The sequence below is a fragment of the Passer domesticus genome, chromosome 3, assembly GCF_036417665.1.
Source record: "Passer domesticus isolate bPasDom1 chromosome 3, bPasDom1.hap1, whole genome shotgun sequence".
Taxonomy (NCBI): Eukaryota; Metazoa; Chordata; class Aves; order Passeriformes; family Passeridae; genus Passer; species Passer domesticus.
The window spans coordinates 91,214,513-91,239,747 of NC_087476.1; the positions used below are offsets into that span (position 1 = coordinate 91,214,513).

Genomic DNA, 25,235 nt, shown 5'->3' on the forward strand with positions numbered 1-25,235 from the left:
AAGAGAAGGTAAGTGCTGGCTCTTTCCATAAAGTGTAATTGTTATTGCCTCAAAGGAAACTGTAAAATCTTCTCCTTTGAAATACATAATCAGATGCAAAATTGTAGCAGCTGGGCTATTTCAGAGCAGTTAGATTACTTCATCTCATCCTATTATCCTGCCTCTCCTCTAGTGCTCCGATAAAATCATTCTGCCAAACCAATAAAAGCTTATTCTTCAAAACTGTCTTTTCCCATAAAGAATATAAACATTCAAGCAGTTTTAGTCAGCCATATACTGTGTTCTCATGACTAGTTTTAGTCAGTTGATTATCAAGGCAAGTCATAGACTCACAAAATCACAGAATGGTTGGGGTTGGAAGAGACCTCTGCAGATCATCTCTGCAAACCCCTTCTAAAGCAGGTTCACCTGTGCATATCTCCAGAGGAGACTCCACAGCCTCTCTGTGCAGCCTGTTCCAGTGCTCTGACCCCCTCAAAATAAGGATGGCTGGATCATATTTAGATGGAACTTCCTGTGTTTCAGTTTGTGCCCATTGCCTCTTGTTCTGTTGCTGGGCACCAATGAAAAGAGCCTGGTTCCATCCACTTGACACCTGACCTTAAGACATTTCTATGCATTGATAAAATCCCATTTTCTCCAGGCTGAACAGCCTCTCTTCATAAGAGATGCTCCAGTCCCCTTATCACCTCTACAACCCTCCACTATCTCTTTTTACTTGTCCTTGCCTTTATTGAGCTAGAGCCCAGAATTGGACACAGCACTTCAGATGAGGCCCCATTAGGGCAAAATAGAGGCAGGATCGCCTCTCCTGACCTGCTGGCAATGGTCCTCCTCATGCTCCCCTGGATACCTTTGGCCTTGACCTTAAGGGCACTGCTGGCTCATGGACAGCTTGTTGTCCACCAGGACTCCCAGGTCATTCTCCACAGAGCTGCTTTCCAGCAGCTGAGCCCCCTATGTTGGTTTAGGGGATTATTCTTCCACAGGTGCTGTACCCTGCACCTGCCTTCATAGAATTTCATTAAGATCTCTCCACTCAACTCTCCAGCCTGTCCAGCTCTTGCTGAATATCTACCCTGGCTGTTGACAAATCAAACATTCCTCCCAGCTCTGTATCAGGAACAAACTTGCTGAGAGTATATTCTGTCCCTTCATCCAAATCACTGAGAAATAAGTTGGACAAGTCTGGACCCAGTATTGGCCCCTAGAGAACACCACTAGCAATACGCCTGCAATCAGACTCTGCACCACTGTGCAGAACTCTGGGGTCATCCCTTCAACCAGCTCTTAATCCACCTCACTCATCTAACCCACACTTCCTGAGCTTACCTCTGAGGATGTTGTGGGAGACAGTGTCAAAAGCCGTGCCAAAGTCAAGGTCTACCCTCATCTACACATACAGCCACACATTCCATCACAGAAGGCTATCAGAGAGGTCAAGATATTCCTTCTCCTTGGTGAATCCCTGTTGACTACTCCTGATAACCTTATTTTTCTCCACACCCAGAATGAGCTGTTTCATCGCCTTTCCAGGGATGCAGGTGAGGCTGACTGACCTGGAGTATGTCTGCTAAGATCAAACCAGTCAATTGAGATCTTTTCTGACTAGTCACGTTACATCAGGAATGCTGAACTCCAACTTCTGTTCTACCTTATCACCTCTCCTTCTTTGTGTCGCATGATTTTAACAGACGAATTTATACTGAATGCAGCCTTCTAAAATTTTTAGTGTATAAACTGTAACTCAACATTTTACCGATGTCTGTACTGTTTCTGAAGAATAAAAAATACATAAGCACATGATAGGATTGTTTTACTACTCCACAATATGAAGAAATCACTGTGTCTACAGTCACACATATGCACAGAGCTACAAAATGCTTATGCATTCATAAATACGTTTTAAAATAAAAGCAGATCTTGAACAAGAACACAGAAATATTAAACCAATACCTTAACTCTGCTTCCTTCACCTCTGATTTTCTGAATGCAGTGCTCTCCACCAAAGACTCCTGCACACTTATGTCCTTACCTTTCTAACCTTAGAAGAGTCCTCCATCTACGTGGATAAATGTGAAGTCATCGATGGAGAAAATTTTAACCATTGCCGGATGCATATTAAGGAGAGTGTGTGCTAGCAACAGCAAATAAGGGTAATACATAGCTGCAGGCAGAAAAAAACCTTTTCCATTCTAGCATAATGTATAACAGAGAACCATAGCTCCCAATGAAGAGGATTTGCAGTGTGTTTGGTTTTTGTGTAAACCATCTGCAACCATTAGAATGTAACATCTTCACGTGACAAATAATAGCTGAGAATAATTGCAAGTTTATTTCCCCTTTCCAGAAATATACATTGCTTCACAGTTTCTCTGAACAAACTCCCTTCCAGATTTTTATAGATGAACAATTAAAGAAGATAGGAGTCAACAATGAATAGTCAGACTGCCAACAGGGTTTTTCATCCACAACCCAACTTCAAAGACTTCCTATTAAAAATTATGAAGGGAAACTAAACAAACCCTCCACAAAACATTAAAAGGGCATAAAAATAAACACTGTATGGTGTTTCACACTGAAAGGCCATCAACGTTCAGAGAAAGACAGGGAACATACATCTCCTTTATGCCTGCCAAGTTAAGGAAGCTCAGTCAAGATGCTCAGAACACATCTTCCCATAAAAACAGTACTACTGGATCTATAGGTACACCTTTTGCATAGGAGCTATGTCACATTTCACCTATTAGCAGAGCTGTAATTTACACCAAGTTCCTTGAATTTGGTCCTTAATTTAAAGTCTGAAATGACAAGTACTAGTCAAAGGATAAGAAACAACACAACGAGGGAGAACAAATGTCTCCAGGAAACAATTAAAAGACCACAAGAATTCCAGGAGTAAGGACAGTAAGAGACTTAAGGTAGCAAACAACCTGATTTCATGACAAAGATGTATCAAGGGCCAACCAGGCCCCTGACCCCTTCTCTTCCCACAGGCAGGAGCACCGCAGTGGCAGATGCTGTGGACTGTACCAGCAGCCACAGCCAGTGCTGTAGTCACCACAAAAAGTGCTGTCCCTTGGGCACGTGCCAAATTCCACTTACTGCACCCTTTCACCTAGGGGTTACCTGTCACAGGTTGCAGGACATTGGAAAGCAGTCAAGAGGTTTTATATCTGTGGCATCAGCACAGACACTTTTCTTCCCCTCTCTCACAATGAAAAAAAAAAAAAAAATTGAAAAACTGGTTCATTAACATTTCCTCTCCAGCAGCTCTAGCATCCTCAACTCAACTCTGGTTTGAGAGGTGGGACATGCTGTGTCAGGCAGATTGCAGAGTTACCATCAGAGTCATAAAGAAACATTTGTAAAAAGCTTCAAAAAATATAATGGGATATTACATTAAAATACCACTCAAGTCACAAAAGGATTGGAAAGTTTAGTCACTATGAGAATCACATTTGAAAAAAATTGCATTGTTTTCAAACACTCATCTTCCCTCCCCCAAAATAAAAATAAAAGAAAGATGAAAACATTCCTTTCAAAGGCATCACTGATCTGGAGAGAAAAAAATGAAAATGTTTAAAAAGCATTGTTATTCTACCTTCAGGTAACAGAAAAAACCCAGATATGCACATTGATAAAAGCATAATCAGTAATCAACCAGTCCCTTAGATACCAATGTTTTTTTAGTACTTGAACTAAAGGCTTAAACTCAAGGGCTTGATAGTGTATACACAGCATTTGCTATCAGCTTTAACAAAATACTAACAGTATACATTTCTTGTCAGATTAAAACCAGTCTATCATTAAGGCTCAGGGGGAGCAAAGTTAGTCTCTGGCCAACTGAGAAACCACTAGCAGTATACTGAATGGTTTCCATTTAAGAGAAAGGAAATAAAGGGTGCTTTTTCTCCTTTGTGTTTAGCACTGGTACCTAAACACCAAACACTGCCATTTACCACAACAGCTCTGACTACTAAATGGTTAAACTGAACAACTAAACTGGTAGGAGTTAAAAGCAACAACGGTTCTGCAGTTCTGTGTTTCTTTTCTTCCTAACAGTCATTTATGCTACTTAACCTATTACATTTCTGACACTACAGATACATCCCAATTACGCAACCGTTACAAAGAAACATGAAAATAAATGCCAACAGACAGAAACATTTCTGTAGGCTGCCTAGAAAAAGAAATACCCTACTTAAGTTTATGGATGAAATCTGGACTCATGCTAATGGTAGCTCAATTGATTTCAACAGAGACAAGGGTTTGCTCCAATTCTTTTCTCATCATTTCGACAAGGTCCCCTGCAACTTCTACAGCTCCAGTCTCCAGACTGAAAGCCAGGGGCCCACCAAACTGGCTGGAATGCCTTTACACAGTCCAGCTGTCTCCCTTTTCAAACACAAGTAACTGAAAGGCAATACAAATAGGCTCTCCTGGAAGCATGCCATAACTTAATTCTGGTAAACGTGGAGTGGGAAGGAAATACCAGTTTTCAATAAAGGTGATCCAATTTTTCTCCTTTGTAAACTCTATCACCACAGAGCCAGAAGTAGCTGCGGGGTTCCCAGCACAGGAAGGACATGGACCTATTGGAGTGACTCCAGAGGAGGCAACCAAGATGATTAGAGGGATGGAGCACTTCTCCTATGAGGAAACACTGAGAGAATTGGCATTGTTCAGCCTGGAGAAGAGAAGGCCTTGCGGTGATCTAACTGGGGCTTTCCAGTACCTTAAGGGAGCCTATGAGAGTGATGGTGAGGGACTTTTTATGCGAGCATGTAGTGACAGGACAAGGGGGAATGGCTTCAAAGTGAAAGAGAGTAGTTTTAGATTATATACTAGGAAGAAATTCTTTACTCTGAGGGTGATGAAGCACTGGAACAGATTGTCCAGAAAAGCTGTGGATGTCTCACCCCTGGAAGCGTGTAAGGTCAGGTTGGATGGCATTCTGAGCAGCCTGGTCTAGTGGAACTCCTAACAGCAGGGAGGTTGAAATTAGATGGCCTTTAAGATCCCTTCCAATCCAGGCCATTCTACAAACTTAGAGAAGACAACAGACAGTGAAATACTAAGAAGATGGTAGTTATATAAAATGAACACTTCTGGCTCCATCACACACCACAGAAGCCAAAACCCACAGAATTTTTCAACTTGAGTAAAATTACAGATCAAATGACAGGCACACAATTGAACTGCCTGAATTCACATGAATTTCAGAACGAGACATCCACTACAAATAAGTCGATGCATAAAAGTTGTGCTGGGTGTGTGCTGTAAAACCAGGGCTGAATGTCAGCCAGAGCCAGTTTCAGAACTGAGTTAATGGAGAGGGATGACAAAAGACTGTACGAGAGCAAATGCTGAAGGAAGCAGACTCACTAGAAGGCTGTAAAGTTATTACAGCTCTAATCTAGCCCATCTCAGTAGGCTGCATGGCTGTGTATCAAAAGGGAATTGGATTCTACAGTTTGTCCAACTTATTTCAAGTTTTTCAGCTGTCCCTTTAGAAAAAAAAAAGACTGGATAAGACAGCAAAAAAGACCACATTCCTCCATGTTCAACCAGCTTCTGCAGGACAGAGTATCTATATCTACTCACAAGTGACAGCATCAGCAGATATTAATTTGCTGGGCACCATCCCCCCTCATGTCCCTCCCTCTCCCTGGGATGGTAAAACGTCTGTTAAAGCAAAGTTAACCACCACCCTTAGCAGCCTAAACCGTGTTTTGTAACACTTAAGGCCTGCTTAGCAATGTGTCATTGCTGTGTGTTCTCGGGTTTTAACCATGCATTACCACCCCTCAGTCACACAGGCTGACAGGGCTCTCTTAAGTGACTCTCTTTCTGCCACTGGAATATAAGCTTCACTCTTAACTTCATGTAATATGGAAGACAAAATCAAGTTCTCCTCTCCCTTCTTTAATTTAAATTTTTTCCCCTACTGAGCTTCCACAGAAACAAACCAGTGCTTCTCTTATTCATTTTTTAGCCTTTTTTTTTTATGGGAATGTTTTTATTGACCTGTTTTGTTACTCAGAACTGTCAGATCTCCTGCCAAGCTATGCCCAAACCAAGACAGCCATCATTCACATCATCCTGCTCTCTGATTTCCTTTAGGATTGACACAGGAATAAACAGCAGTTCCTTCCCTGACAGCCTGCATTCTGCTCACACCAGTGGTACCAGCAGTCCAGCCACGGGCTGACCATAACCCAGCCTTAAAGCTGAGGACAGACAGGCACAGTTTTCAGCTGACCACTACACCACTGTGACCCCACCCAGAGGAGCAGCTGTGAAAAGTGAGGGAGTGCTGCCCAAGAACAGACCCAGCTGCACTGCATGCACACAGCTCTCAGGTGTGAAGCTGGCACTGTCCCTAGGTCTTCAGACCAGAGTAATGCTGGAAGGCTGAGAAACACAGAATTAGGAGAGTAAGAATGCCCTGTGCTCTTGTGCCCTGTTCAGATACCAGGTTTGCCCTCATAACTTTTTATGCAACCAGAGTTCAAGCCCCTGCTCCTTTTTTTTTTTTTCTCTTCCCTTGGCAAAGAATATAAGCCTGTGAAAAAAATCAGCACAGTACTCAAAGAGAATGAATAATTTCCAATGCCAGGCAAGGTGGTTGGGTGAGCCAGCAAAGAGGAAAAAGGAAAGAGGGGTGAGATGATAACTCAAAGACCTACTTTTTTTTTTAAAGTATCTATAGATATCCTGAAGACATCTGATATAGCAATAAAGAGAGGCAGAGACTGAAAATAAGGGTGAGAAGATATCAGGCTCATGGCTGTTTTGGTTAGAATAAACATTGAAGTAGCAATATGGATTTCAAGGACCAAAATGTTCTACAGCTACCTCAAGGACAAATGCTTTTAGGGATGAAAACCTTTTCATCAAAATCCTGGATACAATTGCTCCTATGGTTTCTGCTGCAATTCAGTTTTGGCTGGTTTTGAAAGACAGAGATCACAAACCCACGCCTGTATCTGCACTCAAACCCAGAGGTTGACGTTCTTAGGCAAAACCAACAACAAAGAACCCACTTCAGTATATGAGAAAGTATGCAAATAGAGAAATTACAAAAGGGAAGAGGATTGAAAGGAGCAAAATATTTAGGACTGACTTTTATAGCAAGCATAGTAAGAAAGCTATATACTCTTAAAATGGAAAAGAAAAAATGGATAAGCTGCTTTTTAATATTAATGCTGGTAGTTCTTCAACAGTTGCACAAATCCTTCAAAAATTATCATTCTCTTTGCAGCTAAGCTTCTGCAGTGCAGTTGGAAAGGCTGCTGAGTCTCATGTGGCTGCTCATTTAAGCTGTTCCCATTTCCACTCTTAAGAGAGACTAGAATGTCCTAATTCAGTTTAATAAAAAACACATTGGACTTGGGGGAGGGGAGAACAACGATGGCACTGGGAGAGAATCGAGTAATTTCTCTACTTCAATGAGGTCTAAAAAAAAGCAGCAAAGGAAAACCAAGAAAAAAGCCCCAAAAAACCAAACACCAAGCCCAACAAACCCAACAGGAAAAACAACAGTTGATCATCTCAGGAAAGTCTCTAGAAAAGGAGAAGAAAGGAGGAAGACAAACAGACACATCTTCCTCTTGTTTTGATCTATGTAAAAAATGCATTCTAAAGCATTAGTAATTTAATGAAAATATTTTTTCCCCAAACTAGAAGAATTATTGTGGTTATTCAAAAAGAGAAGGCTGATTTCTAAATAAAGCCATTAAATGAATTTAGTTTAAGGAAGATACAATTTCATGAGTCCCAAAGAAACAAAGAAGGTTGCTTCAACAAATCTGATTATCTTTGCAGTCGGTGAATTGTTTTAAGGTACTGGGAAGGGTTTGGAGAACTGCAACAGAAGCAAGTATCACATTACTTCATAAAAATGGCAAATATAAAATGATGTGATCTCCTCACAATACGGATTAGAAATAAAAACAAAATACAAGCCTTAAGGCCAGAAGGGCACTTGAATTGCATACTCCATGACTAAAAATCGTACCAAAGACAGAACTAACTAAAGGTGCTACTGTGATAAACACAGTATTTTTTTATATATATTTTCTGATACTTTACTGCATATTACATCAAGTGAAACTTGATTTGAAGTCTCTTCAGCCAACCTGGGTTTACTGACTGCTAGGTTGAGACAAATTCCTTTCTGCCAAGTCCTACATCAAGGGCAATACTCTCAAACGCTTCCTGGAAAATAAACATGTCCTATCATCAAAATTGTCTTTGGGTTCATATTTTAGTTTACTTCTATTACTGAACTGAGCCACTTGTTATTCCCCAGCAAGATCCTGGTTTTGCAAACATGAAATGAACTTAGGACAGAGAGGTCAGTCCTCATTCAGTTACTGTATGTGGCTACATTACAACCTCTGGTTACTGCTGTTGATTTGGGGGAGAGAGGGAAATTTTCAAACATTAATCCATCAGCTACTGCTGTGACCACGATAAGCCTCCAAGTTTAGTTTAAGGTGAGCACCCTTGTAATGCACTTAAGCAGTTTCTTCCTGACATCTGTAGTGTTTACCCTCTGCAGAGTGCAATGCGATTGCCTTTTTCTGTAACTGGAAATGCTTCGAAACAGTCAAAGAACATATGCAAGGATTTGCAAAAACAGGCCAAGGAGGAAACATCCTGAGACAGATAAACAATCAAAAAAATCAAGCACAAGTAGTAATATATGGAAAATAGCATATGGCTAAGCTTTCAGTGGGGAGGGAACAGCTATTTTGAGCCCGGTGTCTCCCCCAAAGGAGAGAGTTTTGAGAAATGCAGCTGCAGGACCCTTTGAAAAGTCCATCCCTCTAAAATAGGCCTAGCAATGGAACAACAAAATGTTGGTGCCTAGCAATGGAACCAAGTCAAATCCAATGGCTAAAAAAACCTGACCACCATGGTTGCTGCTTCTTTTTTTCTTAAGTTAATGTCCTTTTGCTTGTATGAGACAATACAGCCAAAGTATATAGCCAATCTTTTAAGATATGTGTGTGTATCTCCTGTGTCATACATATCGTGGAACACAAAATAATATACTACCAGATACACAGCCAACACACAACTAACCAGATTTGAGAAGTCCATCAATAAACTCAAAGGGACTCAGAAGCCCAAATTTTGAAAAACCATCAAAACATTATTAAACAAGACAGCCTTTGAAAAACTGGACATATGATGCTGTGACATTACCTGATTTTTGAGGATTTGTGAGATTCTCGTATCTTCCTGCGCTGTCTTTGCCATAACATTTCATGCTGCTTTCATTATGTGATCTCAAAGTGACATATCTAAAAAAAACAAAAGAATGGAAATTAGATTTTCCCTACATGTGACTATCTCCCAGCGCCAACTTGCCCCAAAGCATGAGCAGATTTGTGACATTGAGTTTCCTATTGAAACACAACAAAAAACTAACTTCTATTCAATATAGTATCTCCAGGTTACTCTATCTTTTAAGTCACTATGGCAGAGGGCAACTATCAGCACTCCAACTCCTTCAAAGAACAACCAAGAACCCCTTCCCCTTATTGATTGTGAGAGACTGCTTCGTTGTCAAATCTCTGGGATGGATACATCCACAGACCTTCAAATTAAAGACTGAAATACAATTAAGTGAATCTTTTATTCTTACTCAGCTTGGCACCTACCGAAAAATGAGCAATGGGTTATGTTGATGCAATAAATAAAACAACATCTTGCCTCTATTGCAGGGACCAAAAAGATTTCACAGCACCTCATGCTGCTTTGACAGAGAACCCAGAGGCAGGGTGAATGCTCCCCTTGACAGGAGATTTGCTGGCCCAGAGCTTGCAACCAAAAAAGTATGACAAGTATCACACAAACAAGTGCAGGTACAGCAACCAGGAAGGGAGGGATTAATGAAAGTCAAAGATGTGGGAGATATAATCAGGCTGTCACCCAGTGCAGAAGAGGTATCTAGACAAGGCATCTTAAATTATCTAAATGAAAACAACACATATGTTTTTGTCAATGCTGCTGCCTGGATGGCTTTGAGGGAAGGCCTCAGCACCTGAAGGTGTTAAGAATGGTGGCTGAATCACTGCGAGGCCACTCTACATGATCTTTGAGAAGTCAAAGGGATTGGGGGACATCCCAAAAGACTGGAAAGAGGCTGATGCCACCCTGTCCACAAGAAGAGCTTAAAGAGGGACCTGAAAAATTATAGGCCTGTCAGCCATCTTCAGTCCCTGGAGAAAGTTCCAGAACAAATCCTGCATGGGGTTATCACAAATCAGATGAAGCAAGTGACTGGGAAAAGCCAGCATGGATTCACCAAGGACAAAGTGACACAAGTTTGGACCCCCAGTGCTGAGCCCACTGCTGTTTAATACATTCATAATGTCTGGAAGACAAAATCAAATGTACCCTGATAAAGTTTGCCAAGGATACCAAGCTAAACGGGGCAGCAGACACTTCAGCTGGAAGAGGCACCCTGCAGGAACAGTGGGCTAACAAGAACCTTACAGAATAAAACAAAACAGTGCAAGATCTTCCAGACTGGACCAGATTGTCCTTGAGGGGCCTTCCAACCTGGTATTCTGTGATTCTGTGAAACAGGCCTGAAAACTTGGGGTGCAATTCACAGCTCACTGATATCAGTGGAAAATGCTTCATCTGCATTGAGTTCTGCTGGCTTTTGGGAAGTCATTAAAAGCTTAAGAAGAAAATGTAGAAATGATCACAGATAACCTCAGTGACAGCAACCAACATTTACTTCCTCTCACTGTCACACTACATTCACTTGTTAAAATTATTCTTTTAAAATCTCTGATAATGGGTCCCAAGCACTGTGATGCTGCCACATACAGCAGGCAGTCACTCCACAACTGCAGCAGATCCTTGCACAGAACAAGTGTCCTCCCTTAGTTATCCAGCAAGGTGGGGGAGAAGAACCCAAGCAACTCCCTTGTCGCACCCAGCACCAGTCTCTGCTTCCCCTTCCATCCTCCCCACAAAGCTCACAGAAAACAGCAGAGCACAATCCAGACATTAATCCATCAAAGCATGCATGAGAGACAGCGGAGCTCCTCACAAAGCCTGACATGCCTAAAATGTCTTTCTTCAACAGAACACCTAGGCTGATGGTCAATGCTGGTAGCACCACATGGATCTAAGTGAGGTTTTATCATGTTGAGCCCCAGTAACTAAAACCTGTGTGCACCCATGTCTTGCAAGAAACATGAGTCTAAATTCATAAATTCATCACCCACTTGTATCCTGTCTGCTCACAACTTTTCTAAGTCCATGAATCCTTGTTGGAATAAGGTTTTAATAAACTCACATCTACTTAATGCTTTATCTGACTTGGTTTTCACACTGCTATTTAAACACCTCTAGGTTTTGAAAGGCATATTGAATCTTATAGTTGACTAAAAGTTGAGCACCATTTGTTTGTAAGAAAAAATATTCAGACACATGGAGAAAACCTGAGATTAACATCAGTGGAGCCAAGAGGGAAAATGTAGGGGGTTTTTGCCTCAGTTTAACACAGCTATTTACAAACTGACAATATGTTTAAATTTAATTTAAAAAATAACTGCTATATCATGAGCCATGACCGAAGTCACAATATATAGTTTTGCTTTCTTTGTCATTTACCCATCTGCTCTGAACAAATGTTGCTACTATTAAGCCTAAAAATGCCAAAATATTGTGCAGGCAAACCATTCCTGGTAGTTTCCTACAGAGGCTGGGCTGATGGACACTAGGGAAAACAACTGAAATACCCAGAAAAGCCCTTTCCTGTTTTTCGTATTTGTTCTGGCTGCTTTTCCCGCTATATCACTTTCATCATTAGAGCTACAATACCACCCCTATGCAGGGTTACAGAAATTATCAGACACGTACAAAAGTCTCATACATAATAATACAGTTAAAAAGTAAAACTTTGGACATTTTAGAGCCAGAGGTAGAGAACTGATGGCAGATAAATACTGAAAACAGTCCCAACATAATTAATGCAGGAACAAACAGTGCAGATGTACATCAAATTTACAAATGAGATTTTAACTCTTTCCATTGAATTTTAGCCACCATCTCATTTTTTAGATTAGAAAGCAATCTAGCTTTATACTTCTTTGCCATGTTCTTCAGTTTTGCTTCCATCCCAGCCCTTAGATTTTGCATACACACAAAGCACAACAAGGAGAAGCTGAGAAATGAAGGCTACAGCAACATTTACGAATTAAGAGCTAAGTTAGAGATCAGCTATCCCATACACACAATATAAATTTTCAGTCTTCCCTCTTCATTAGGATTGATGACGCTGCTGGAAAATAAGGAGCGCGTAATACCTTTTATGGGAATGTAAAGCACAGATGAATTAGCAGAAAGAGAATGCAGTGAATCAATTTCTCATCTCAAGATAGTAATGGAGGCAATTTCTTGAACTTTACTATGCTTGTAACATATTGATCAGCAAAGCTTCACGCTTCAAGTTAAAGTACGTATTTTCCCAGGAATAAAATGGAGGATGGCAGTAGAACTCAAGGCATCATACCAAAGACAGGGATTTTTTCCAGTCATGTTACACTAAAGAAAAATCAAAGTTCCCACGTGCTTGCATGTTACTGCAACACACGAGAGTAAGATTTATAGATGAAAGCTGAACTAGTCCTGCAGGAGCCTTCACAAAGCATATTTAGTGACAGGACAGGGGGAATGGTTTCTATCTGAAAGCGAGTAGGTTTAGATTAGATATGGGGAAGAAATCCTTTTGTGTGAAGGTGGTGAGGCACTGGAACAGGTTGCCCAGATAATCTGTGGCTTCCCCACCCCTGGAAGTGTTCAAGACCAGGCTGGATGTAGCTCTGAGTAACCTTGTTTAGTGGGGGTGTCCTACGAAAAAGCAAAGATGGATTCCCTCTATCTGTGCTAGACAACAGAGCACCGAGAACCCCGGGCAGTCGGTGAGCACTGCACACAAACTGGGTGCTGAGGAATTCCCCCAGCTCCCCCCACTTGGAGCTTAAAGGACTCACGTCTGGGCATAGAACAGGCAATAGGGAACACAGTATCATAAAGTTACCCCAAGACACCACTCTAGGCGGGTTGGAACTGGGTGATCTTCAAAGTCCCTTCCAACCCAAACCATTCAAGGATTCTATGACTGTATGATTCACTTAAATGGCATTAACTTCTGTATCATTAAGAACTTAACCAAGTGTTACAATCGGGAACCCAGACTTCCCAAAGATGACCAGAGCATCTAAAACATTATTCTGAGAATATACCAAAGGGAAAAAAAAAATCATAGTATCAAAGAGCATCTTCTTATCTAAATTGTTTGGTTATGATCAAACAGTCCAAAATTAGTTTTGGAGCAGGAAAGGGAAAAGTTAGCCATTGTAAGATAGGAAACATAAGAACAACAACAGAGTATGTGTATTAAACAAGCAATATCAACAAAGACTGTAATATCAACTGGCTAAATCAGCAACAAAATCGTTACCAGTACCAGAATTATCATCATCAATCATACACCATTACTTCAGTTAACACAACTACATCACAGCAGTCTCTCTCCACACATGCTGGAAGTCCTCCCTTAATCATCAGCCTCATGAATTTGTCCCCTTTCCCAGGTCCATGTGCAGCCTCTTGCTTGCACCTTCCTAGGAAAACTCTAGGAATTCAAATTCTCTTCTAAGGACAAGATTCTCCATGCATGCATAATTATTTTTATGTGCTCATTTCTGCATCTTTGAAATGCTTCAGGAATACTGCATGACATTTATTTTCAGAGAAAATGGGTTAGACAAACAAAGCATCTTACAGATAAACACTATTCCACAGATAGACTACAAATTCCAAAATATGTAGGTTTTTCACACGTAGGGTTCAAGGCTTTAGATAACACATAGAGTATAACATGAGATCATATTTAGAGTGTCTTTGACTTGAGCTACTGGTCAGCTTCATCCCACCACACAAAGCAAATAGGTGCTCACATGAAAGGAGGCATTTACACCACAGGCATAACCCAGGAGGCACCTGCCCTGGCAGCTGCAGCGAGCGCCTGCTCTCAGGCACTGGCCAGAATGTAATCCAGCTCCTCCAGCAGGGCTCAGTTGGCCCATCCAGGAGGAAATTCCTCTGTACCTCCTCCCACATAACCACCTCTTGTCCTCTCCTTACTGAAGCAATGTGGCTGGTAGTACAGAAGCCCCAGAGCTGCGGCAGAACCCATCATCTTCCCCTCCACAGCTCTCCTGTGCCCATCTCCTGCTCACCTCCTTGGAAGGACAGCAGATGCTCACTCCCCATCTCTTTTTTTTGTGACATTCATCATTTTCGCAGGTCTCCCTCCAGAGCAAGGACTTCTGGTGTTTTTTTGTCACCCCATACTTTGGATTTCTCTTCTCTTTTACAACACTTTGTGGACTGGGGGAGGTGAAATGGGAGGCAGGGAGGACCACAGCCACATATGGTCTTGAAGACAGAGGAGCACCACACATTTACACAGCAGCATTGTTGTATTTGTAGAGACCCTTGTGGCAGGGAGGAATGATTAATCTAACTCCATGTTCTCAGAAGGCTAATTTATTATTTTATGATACTATAGTATATTAAAGAATACTATACTAAACTATACTAAAGAATACAGATACTTACAGAATGCTAAAAAGATAATAATGAAAACTCATTACTCTTTCCAGAGTCTCAACACAGCTTGGCACACTGATTGGCCAAAGAGCCAAAACAACTGACACCAGAGACCAGTGAAACAATCACCAAACATATTATACATGAGTTAAACAGAGGAGAAGCAAATGAGATAAGAATTGTTTTCCTTTTTCTCTGAAGCTTCTCAGCTTCCCAAGAGAAAACTCCCGGGTGAAGGGATTTTTCAGAAAATGTAATGTCACACAGCACTTTCATGCTTTCTATTTTGTTTTCTGTTATTTCATTAACAAGTACTGACACTTGTTTTGTCTATCATTTCACCGCCATTTTTACAGGACAACCACAATATCTCTTCCAGAGCAGTTAACACCTGGAGAAGCATTCATCAGGCAAGAACCGCACTGTGACTGCCCTCCTCCTCCTCCTCCATGCATGGCTTTCGTTTATCTACAAGCAATTTCCTCCAGCATTTTATCATCCAATCATTCAGTACAAGGAGTTCTGCAACACATTTCAGCCAGCCCTTCTTTTCGTTATTCTTAATACCTGAAGCCCACACTCTTGCAAAATTTCAGTCTCTTACTTAAAACTATAAGGTGACTAAAACTGTTCAAACAAAATCTTTGCCAAAAATGACATCAATAAACAACTCTGTTTCTTTGAAAAAACCTCAAAGTATCATTTCCCTACGCAAAATTACTGCAAACCAACCACTCTCCTCAAAGAAATTCCCCAATCGTTAAAAGAAAAAAATTTCTAAGTGGGCACTCCCCATAATGAGCTTTAGCCCTAATTGTTCCAGTTTGGCAGAGTTGGGAACACGTCACAGCAAGATCTTGTCAACAGCCTGATAACCTGACGTTTGGACCTCTCACTAACATGCCAACCCTGCCCTAAGAAGACGGAGCAGGAGCTCCACAGCTCAGGAAACAGCACTATGAGACAAAAAAACCCCCAACCTCAAACAAATAAGCTGACAAACCTGAAAGTCTAACAGCTACTTCTTGGCTCCAGATCTTCCCTGCAGAAGGTGGGTGGGAAAAAAAAAAACCAACCCATCCCACCCCTCTGCAGACTGACTCCTATGCACTGCCAAGAATATTTTGAAAGACACAAAATGTATAATAACTTTTCAACTGAATATTAATTTCTGAATTGAAGGGAAACATCTTAAGGGTGAGTGGGTGTAAGGAATGATTCCTCCTCGGCACTGCCGTGCTATTTATTAAAGGCTGCAAATACCCACAAGAATTCAGCTTTGGCCTTTGCACTGTACACTAACAAGCTTAGTTTACTGACATTCACAAAGCATATGAAGCTCTGCTTCAAATGATCCCTTTGAAAGAGACAATTACCAGACAACTGGAGATTGGATGACCATCAGAGCTAATTAAATTCTTAAATCCTGTTTGTATTTTTATCCATATCTTTCTCACCATTCTTGCTGAGAAGGGGAATGGGCTGGCTTGGGAAGCTGAGGGAACAAAAATATGCCTTTCCCACACCCCCATTCCCCTCCAGTTACAGATCTGTTTGGAACAAAACTTGAGACATTAAATCAATGCAGCCAGTGGTGGAATTCATCTTACTGTGACAGAAATATTCCATTTTCCCTAGCTTATATTTTAAATTGCTTTCTGATATACCAGGTTATTTTTTTTTAGCCTTTTTCGTTCCTTACATAATTAAATGCCACACCATTCAGCTTTTACAATTACTTTTACCATTTTCAGAAGAACATTTCTCAACTTTTTATGAAGAATTTATTCCCCACATGTATTAGCTCCACTGACTATTTTCTTCTTCATTACATTAAAAGCTCTTAGCCATCCCTGTAGTAACCTTCTCCTTAACACAGGCTTTCCTGTAGGGTGGGTACTATTTGCCAATCCTCAGTTTCCTTTCCGAGTATTCCACATAACCAGAAGTAGCACGGAAGAGGGGAAAGGGCAGTGCTTTTTAATGCCTCAGCGCCCTCAGCCAGCCAGCAAGGAAGAAGGGCTAGGCACAATTTATGGATACTTTTTTGTAACAAATTGACATTTTGCATTTAATACTCACAACACTAACAACAATGCTCCCAGAAAAGTCTCGCAGCTAAGCTACAGCCATTCCATTTCACCCATTCATCCTCCAGGTCCAGACAGGCAGCTTCTGAAGCTTTGAGTACTGGCTTCCATGATTCCTTTCCAAAGAAGACCTCAGTTTTGGAGCAGGCATGCTCCCAGCCCTGTAACTTCACCTTCAAGGTGCTGCCCACACTAAATGCAGGTCCAGCTGCACAACACTCTCTACAGCTTGCCAGCTCTTACCACAGCAGGCAGAAAACCTTAAAGAGGTGCTTTATTGATACAGAAGTGACAAAGTAAACACGTATCATTCTGCAAGAAGCAAGTTCATCCTGCTTAACGCTTGAGAGAAATATAAACAAACCTCCACAGATGAGAGTAATGCCTCCCTTCCTGGGAAGGCTGAAGATAATTATTTGGTGGGAGGGAGGTTGTTTATTTAGGTTGGTTTTGGGTTTTATTTTCTGAACAACTTGGGGCGGGGGGTGGTCAAGAGGTGAGACGAAGAACAGAAGAGCAAGAAAGAAAACGGTCTTTTAAATAATTTAACAGCTAAAGCTTTGTTTTCTATCAAAATGCCATCTTGTTTCTTAGTACAACAGGAAGAAGGAGTTTCCAGTGAGTGCCTAAACAAGCACCGGGGAAGAAACCTTCTCTGTGGCAGGCACAATACACTACCACAGCATCTTTTCTTGTGAATTTTAAGTAGGAAACACTTTGATAATTATGATAAACTTGCTTGTCATCTCTTTTTCACCAACTGACCAAGAAATCTTTCAGGATTACTGAAATGTTACCAAGCACCACGTCTCCAACTGAAAGCAATGTATGCCTGACCTACTCATACCATTTCCAGCTCTATCACAGATAGAGCTTGAATTATTGTCCCAGACAATGCAAGAGCCAACAGGCTCTGCCCACATCTCCCCATAATCCCAGTGGCACCCTGGCACAGTGTTTTGCATGAAGGTGAAGGAACTGGGGGCTCTACAAGAGGAGCCAGAGAATAACATCTGATTTCATGTCCCAGTTTTGTCTGAGGTCACAATGACCTGAATCCAGCATGAATTACAGATAATCATCCTCCAAGCAAGTGGATCTGTGCCAACTGAACCTCGTAAGTTTTGGTTGCTAGGAGGTAGCAGTGGACATATTCTCAAGTCCTGTTTACTTAAGCCATTGAGGTTTCCTCTCTGGAATAACCTTCCACAGTCTGTCCACTGGTTTGTCTCTCCTTGCGACATCAGACTAGAGCTAAATTCTGTGATTTCCCATCTGCTGTCATTTAGAGAAACCTCTATGAATTATCTCTCCAAATAGTCTGCAGAAGACCTCCAACACCTCCAGAGCAAGCTCCTATCTCTAAACAAACCAGATAACACGATTAGCACAAATCCTGTTCAGAGAAGTCTTGCATTCAGACATGCTGTTGCTCAGATGGCCACGTACCAAGTTCTGCATATCAAACCCCACAAGCCAGCACAGCAGACAGAACCTCAGCACCACTTCACAGAGCCTTCCTTAAATTTTCAGTCTGTTCTCTGTCCCTAAAAGACTTATCTCAATGGACATACAATATTTGTACATCAACATTTATTATCAACTGTTTTACATGGATATTAAGTTTCAGAGTGTGCTATCTGGAAATCTTGGCTGCTCTGGATCATGCTTTTAAAGACTTAATCTATAATGCTCCTATCAGTTTGTAGGAGATGCATTTCTGTCTTCTGATTTAGGAACACATAAACAGATTTTTCATGGTTATCTTAGCTAAGACTGGACTTGGACTATTTATTTATTGCATTGTTTACATGTACTGTGAGCCACCCGATGAGGAAATGTAGAAATAAAACCAACCTCCTCCTTTAGACCACATCATTTCTGACACCATTTCTACTCAGAGATCAGCTCAAGTTTTATTTTTTGTTTGCTTTATGGAGAAAGAAAGTAAGCAAACACAGACTTCAGGTTTTCATGATTTACTGAACCTATGGCATACCAGACTCATTTTTCATCAGGCCTTATACTCAAGCTGAAATGCTAATTACAGACACAAAGAAAAGGTAATGCTTTTCCAATAATTAGTAGGCAAGCAATTCTCAGAACAGTGTTATCAGATTTATCACAGGATTCTGGAAAGAAGATGGTGATGCTGACACACATGGTCGTGGTTTCCCTTCTCTTCACTTTTCATTTATAGCAGATTCAAACCTCTGGATTATCTACTCAAGACATCTGACTGGTGACTAATTTGTGACTCTGAGCAGCAGGGATGTTCCCCACTGAAGCACCCTTGGGAGCTGCCCAAGTAACAGTGGCTACAAGCAGAGGATGGAGATGTAATGCCATGGACCTCAGGCATTTTTAGTTCTGACTGTGGACTTTATGACTAAAAAATTCAACCAAAAATTCCATTTCAACAACTCTCATCACTGCCAATAGCAGATAACATAACCAGGAGCTGTAGAATGGGAGTGGGGATGGATTGTGAGTTGATTTAAAAAAAGCTAAAAGAGGAGGTTAAAAACAACTTCAGTAGAGATGGAAGGTGAGAGACATTGAAGTGTGCTGATCAAATCAGAGGCAAAAGCAGCTCAGACAACACCAGCCAGACCTCAGCAGGCAGTGCTTCAGCTTCTCTCACACAGAATAAGCAGCTTTGAGGTCTCCCCGAAGCTTCCACACAGCCAGATACAAGGCAAGGTATAGCAGGGCTCCTGAGAATCCCTGCCGTGGTGACACCCATTCCCACCCTGAAAGCACGGAGGCACACGGTGAGAGGGAAGGCTGTGCCACCACTGGGTGGCCTGCAGGTCCTGAAGAGATGCTGAGCCTTGACCTGGTTTGCCTGCACTTAGCTCCAATGGCACACCCTGCACTCTTGCTAGGGAAACACCATTACTCCTCCTGGCCAAACCTCATGGCCTTGACTTTAGGTGCGGGCTGCAAAACTTGCCCAGCACCAGGGCATCCCAAACAGCCTTCCCCAAAACTGCACCCAAAGTAGGAAAGCACCAACCTGCATGAGGGTTCAGTAGGTGCTCAACAGCAGCTTCATCTGATAAAGATTCCAAGCAGAGACCTCCCAGGTAGGGTTACAAGGCTATTAAAATATTTTCTCCTGTGTATGAACAACCTTACATTTGTTCATTTATCCTGCAATGCAGAATTCTTATTGCTGTTCTTCAGTTAAAAGACAATAAAAATGGATAACATATAATGAAGGCACTGCACATATGATTTAAAGTTGCCTCTGAATACCTAATGCACAAAGATTTGTTTTCCTTCAGATGCCAAGAATCAGTCTAGAACAACAGTAATATGATTTTGGCTTGTACAAAACAATGTTTTATTTTTTTAATAGGCAATGGTCCTACATAAAAAAAAATAAATTAAATCCAATTGTCCTTATGGGAGATTTGAAGACAAGCCTTCTGGAAAAACAGTAACTGCACAAGACAAAAGATAATCAAGAGTACTGTTTCTGTCATATTCTTAGCATTTCTGGACTGCAAATTCAGGCTACAAGAAAAGTCTGTATCAGCTGCTGTACCAGATAACAACAGCATGAAATTCTAAACCTTTGAAAAGAGTTAAGAGTTTCAGTAAGCCTAATTTTAATTTTTTTTTTAAATATTGAGAACCCCAGTATCAACAATCTAAAATTTTTATTTTCGGTTTTTACAGGGCATTGCCTTGGAAGAAGACCATTTCAGAGAAAAATCTTAAGCCATTCTTTACCTCATCTTTCCCTGCACTAATGTCTCTGGTAATGCAGGACCCAGATCAGTTTATGCAGTCTCATCCTACTGGTATATTTCCCAGCAATGCCTAGCTATGTCAAATGCTGCATCTCTCTCCATTTTCTACATTAGCCAGTGGCCTGATTTCCACTGGGATAGAGGTAATTTTCTTTCTGGTAGCTGATACAGTGCTGTGTTTTGGATTTAGGATGAGAGGGAATATCATCCCTCATGTTTTAGTTGTTGCTAAGGAGTGCTCACTCTTAGTCAAGGACTTTTCAATTTTTACATGCTTTGCAAGCGCAGAGGTGCACAAGAAGCTGGCAGGGAGCACAGCCAGGACAGCTGACCTGAACTGGCCAAAGGGATATTCCATAGCACAGAACATCAGTACACACACTGGGGAGAGGATTACTGCTCAGGGACTGAGCATGGGTAAGTGGGTGAGGAGCAGTTGTGCTGTGCTATACTTGTCATGCTCTCTCTTTTTATCTCCCCTTTCCTTATGGCTATTATTATTTTATTTTACTTTCTTTCAATTATTATACTGTTCTTATCTCAAACCATGGGTTTTACCTTTTCTGATTCTCCTCCCCATCCCACTGGAGTGTGTAGTACTTAGCTGCTGGCTGAGGTTAAGCCATGCCACCACATCTAGATTCAAGAATGGACTGACATTCCTCTGCCCGCTGAAAGCCTCCATTGCAATCTCATTAAGTCCAGAGTTCTCTCTTGCAGAATCCTCCCTGAGTTCTGCAAAGCTAAAATGGTCCTAACAGACCAATTGCAACGCGCTGTTCCTTTGAGATCTCCTGCCCTTTTCCAGAAGAGAGATGGCATAGTCATCTTCCTTCACAGAGAGACCTTGAATTATCAAATTTTTCTGACACTTTCTGAAGCCCTGCAAGTGTGAGCCATTATTCCCCAGTGCATTTCTGACACACAGATAATGTTTTCTTCTCAAGAACTATTACAGTGGTTTTGCACAATACAAACGGCTGTTGAAGACAGAGGAGTGCTGGTCTGGTGTGCCTTCCACAGCCAGCTCCAGCCTCCTCTCTTTTTGCCCCTGGTGTACCAGGGGCAAAAAAACCCCTGAGCACAACCCAGAAGTCCTCTCCTTCCCCACAAAGACATCAAGAGCTGACAATGAATGGAGAAAATCTGTGTTTGTGCAAGAAGAAAAACACCCTCTGGTACTCTGTACACAGGCAGTGCTGAGGCAGCTGGTCATGCTCTACATTGATCAGCAAACCACAGTACAAGTACACAGCATAGTCTTGAGATCCATTTGATAAATGATTATGTCCTTATTTCCAATAGATACACCTGTTCTTGTCAGGAAAACCTGACCATGAGATTCGGATGATTTATTCACTTGTGTGAGCTATGAAGTCCTGAACTGAAAAATATTTCTTACAGTAAAACATACAGGACTAGTAATTTTATCTGGACAACACAGGATTACTTAAAACATGAAATCTTGACATGGATAGACCTTAGACCTCTCTAATTCAAGGTTTATGGTGAATCTGGTGAGAAAGAGGAGATTTGGCAATTCCCATAGATGTCCATCCTTTTCAAAGCATAAATATTGAGTGCAGTCTGTACAACTTCTCCAGTGGTAATAGACATGCAGTTTCATTCCACTCCTCATGCAGTCTGTGGCTGATGACTATTTTTACATCTTTATGGGGTTACACAATCCATTCAACCCGAGATGAGAATGGTACCATAACTCTGTGGACATCACTGATCTGCTGTCCCACATACAGACCTTTCACACAAGCACAAGAATGGTGTACTTTATATACTCACCATAACAGATCACTGAGCCACTGAGAAGTTTCTGGTTTGTGTTACCTGAACAATTTCTTGTATTTTAAATCATCATCACCTACTTCTTCCAGATCTCACTTCCATTTCTCATCTTCAACAGGCTCTTAACAACAAGATGATCCTCACTGAAAATAGAATGTTTGGCAAGACTTTGGCAAGTAGGTTCATTTCCATTTCAATTTTAGCCATATCCTCAAATGGATAAACTGCCTCAGTTATTATCAGAAGGAAGTTGCCCTGGACTTGAGAATGACACAATTTCCAGAGAGTTTGTGTCTTTTGTAAGGTCCTAAACTGAAAGACTTTAGCTAAGATGGGAAATCCTAACATAATTCATGATTTTGACTCCATCCCAGTGCCTAAAGGACCACCACAGACAACCAGTTCTAGGCTCACAGGGCTGTTATCATCTGTTTTGCTTCTAATAAGCAAGGTAAGCAAAGACCCTCACAGTTCCCACTCCTAAATCTGGTGAAGCAGCAAGAAAAGAGTTCTTGTCATCCCCACAAGGTGCTTTAAAAAAAAATCAACATCCATGTGAATCAAGTAACTTGCTGAATGATTCATGGCTGTCATATCTGAACAAAAAATTACTCTGTCAATATGCAGAATAAAAAAATATAAAAATTACGCTGCAGATGATTAGAGCAAAATGCATGAGTATTATGGATTCTGAACCTTAATGGATGACAGACTTGCTACATCTCCTTAACATTGGAAGGAAAAAAAATATCTCTTTGGTGGCATAGCACCAGCCTTTGCAAAGAGGGTAAAAATAACATGCAGCACAAGAGACAGGAATCCAGCACATTAGGTAATCTGTGATGAGAACTCTACGAATAAAGCAGATAATACCAAACTAGTTAACTAAAAAAATCCCCAACAAAACAGCCATTTACAGATCAAAAGAATACCTGCCTATATGTTTCAAATTAAAAACCAACTGGAATGACAAGTATTTGCCATTTTAAAATAAGCAAAGAACCAGATAGACAAGATGATCTGGATTTGCCCACCCTCTTAGACACATTGGGTTTTAACATTTCCAGAGTGTTGAAGCAAACACCCCACTACTTTTATCTGGATTTGATGTTGCATTTGGTACAAAACTTTCATGTTCAGAAAGAGACTTGGCTTGACAGCAGATGGAGTATTCCATTAAAACATGAGTGGCAACATGTGCCCACCCTCCCAGTCAAAAGCAGAAAAACACTTCTCAGGAATATCTGCCCATAGATCACAACATGCTCACACCAAGCTTAACCACAAAATATTTTTTTTCCTTACTCTTGTCCCAAACTGTTCTTCTTGATAAGTAAATTCTGTAACTAAAAAACTTTAAAAATAATAAAAAAATTAAATAACAAAACAGCCTCAAGAATTCATTTATCCAGAAAAGTGTAGGGAAACACTAACAGCAAGAAGTGACTATTTCAAGTTGAGGGTAGCTAGAAGAAGAGAAGCTTTGTTCACTTTATAAGAAAAGATATGTGGTAATATTAAAAAAAAGAGAGAGAAAAACCAGAGGGTACATTAATTATGATGGTTCTGTGGTTCTCCTGGATTTCAATTAGAAACCACTTTATTTACAGCTCTTGGCTCAGCAGCAGGCAGCCCAATGAGAACATTTTTTATGGTGCAGTTTCTAATGCAAATAAAAGTAAAGGCAACCCTAGAGTGGTTTGCTAACTTATATAATGAGACAGGAAACAAATGGTACAAGTGAATAACGATCATGTCAAATGCATTTAGAAAGACCACAGGACTAAAATAATAAATTCTCTGACAAGTACATTTACCTCAAAGAACTATCTAACAAAGTTCTTTTCTCCCCTATAAATATATAAACACTTTCTCCTAAGATCTCATTTTAATAATCATTTAAATCTACATTCCACAAAAATACAAAGTTGAACCCATTCTCTCCACTCCCAAAACAAGAAGTGACCACTAGAGATAAAAATGTCTTTTCTGCTCAGAAAGATCACATTTACTGACTTCAATCAGGCTGAAGAACAGTTCTAAGAGGCAAAGTTGGGGTCTGCCCAGGCACCCCTTTTGCACTATTTGCAGCAGCAGCAGCACACAGGGAGGTGAAAGGAAGTGTAAGGAAACCTCTGTGGTTTCTCCCACAAAATCCTTATGTGGCAGAAACTAGTGCACACAAGCAGGCAACATGCAACTAAATTCCCCCCAAAAATGGCTGAAATGTCTCCCTGAAACCAGGGCAGGTTCACCAAGGACTGACCTCACGTGGTCAAGCCACCAACTCAACTTTGTCACCACAACCCTTTTGGGTGACAGGGCTGAGGTGCAGCCCCTCACAGGTGGCACTACTCAACAGCCCAGGCTGGAGTGACACCACCCTCACCCTTCTACCCCTCAGTTCACAGTTTGCAGCCAGAAACAACCAACCCCAGTAGTGAACAGCAGATCTGCCTGCTCACTAAAAGGGCTCACACAGGCTCAGCCCACATTATTTCTCCCAGTTTCCCCTTCACAGAGGACCTCATCCAGCAGCCTTGTCCAAATTGTTATGCTTTTATTCAAAATAGAGTATCACAGAGGAAAATTCCTACAGCCATTTCTAATCTGATTTTTAAAATGGAAACAAAATGAATTTTGCCTGGTTTAACAGCACTTTTCCAAATTCTGCCAGATCAAAGAATTTTCCATCTTTTCAAACTGACAAGGTTGTGTTGAACACTTGCATGCTCTCTCAAAAGACACTCCCCTCCCTGGCTTGCTGGTTCACTTAAGAAAGAACCATCTACATTTTGAGCTACCATTTGACATAACACTTTGAAGGAGTCTCTAATACATGGAAAATGCCTATCAGCAGCATTTGTCAGCAGCACAGGAAGGATCAACCTGTATACAGATGCTCATAAGCTAGTGAGCACTTCAC

At 41.1% G+C, this 25,235-nt stretch overlaps 1 protein-coding gene and 1 long non-coding RNA gene across 19 annotated transcripts in view; one reads left to right on the top strand and one right to left on the bottom strand.

Annotated features, from left to right (window-relative positions):
- The window catches only part of TRERF1 (transcriptional regulating factor 1), a 100,986-nt gene that overhangs the window by 22,810 nt on the left and 52,941 nt on the right, over positions 1-25,235 (bottom strand). For all 16 annotated transcript variants that reach the window (XM_064414357.1, XM_064414355.1, XM_064414356.1 and 13 more), the window contains one exon: positions 9,220-9,317. The gene's annotated coding sequence lies outside the window, so the exon portion shown is untranslated. The remainder of the gene's footprint in view (positions 1-9,219; positions 9,318-25,235) is intronic.
- LOC135297126 (uncharacterized) lies at positions 17,207-23,831 on the top strand. 3 transcript variants are annotated; one of them, XR_010359186.1, is made up of 5 exons: positions 17,207-17,862; positions 20,433-20,514; positions 20,621-20,649; positions 20,795-20,923; positions 22,428-23,831. It is a non-coding gene; the product is annotated as an uncharacterized LOC135297126 (long non-coding RNA). The 3 variants fall into 3 exon arrangements; XR_010359187.1 differs by lacking the exon at positions 17,207-17,862 and adding an exon at positions 19,674-19,834; XR_010359188.1 differs by lacking the exon at positions 17,207-17,862 and adding an exon at positions 20,245-20,350.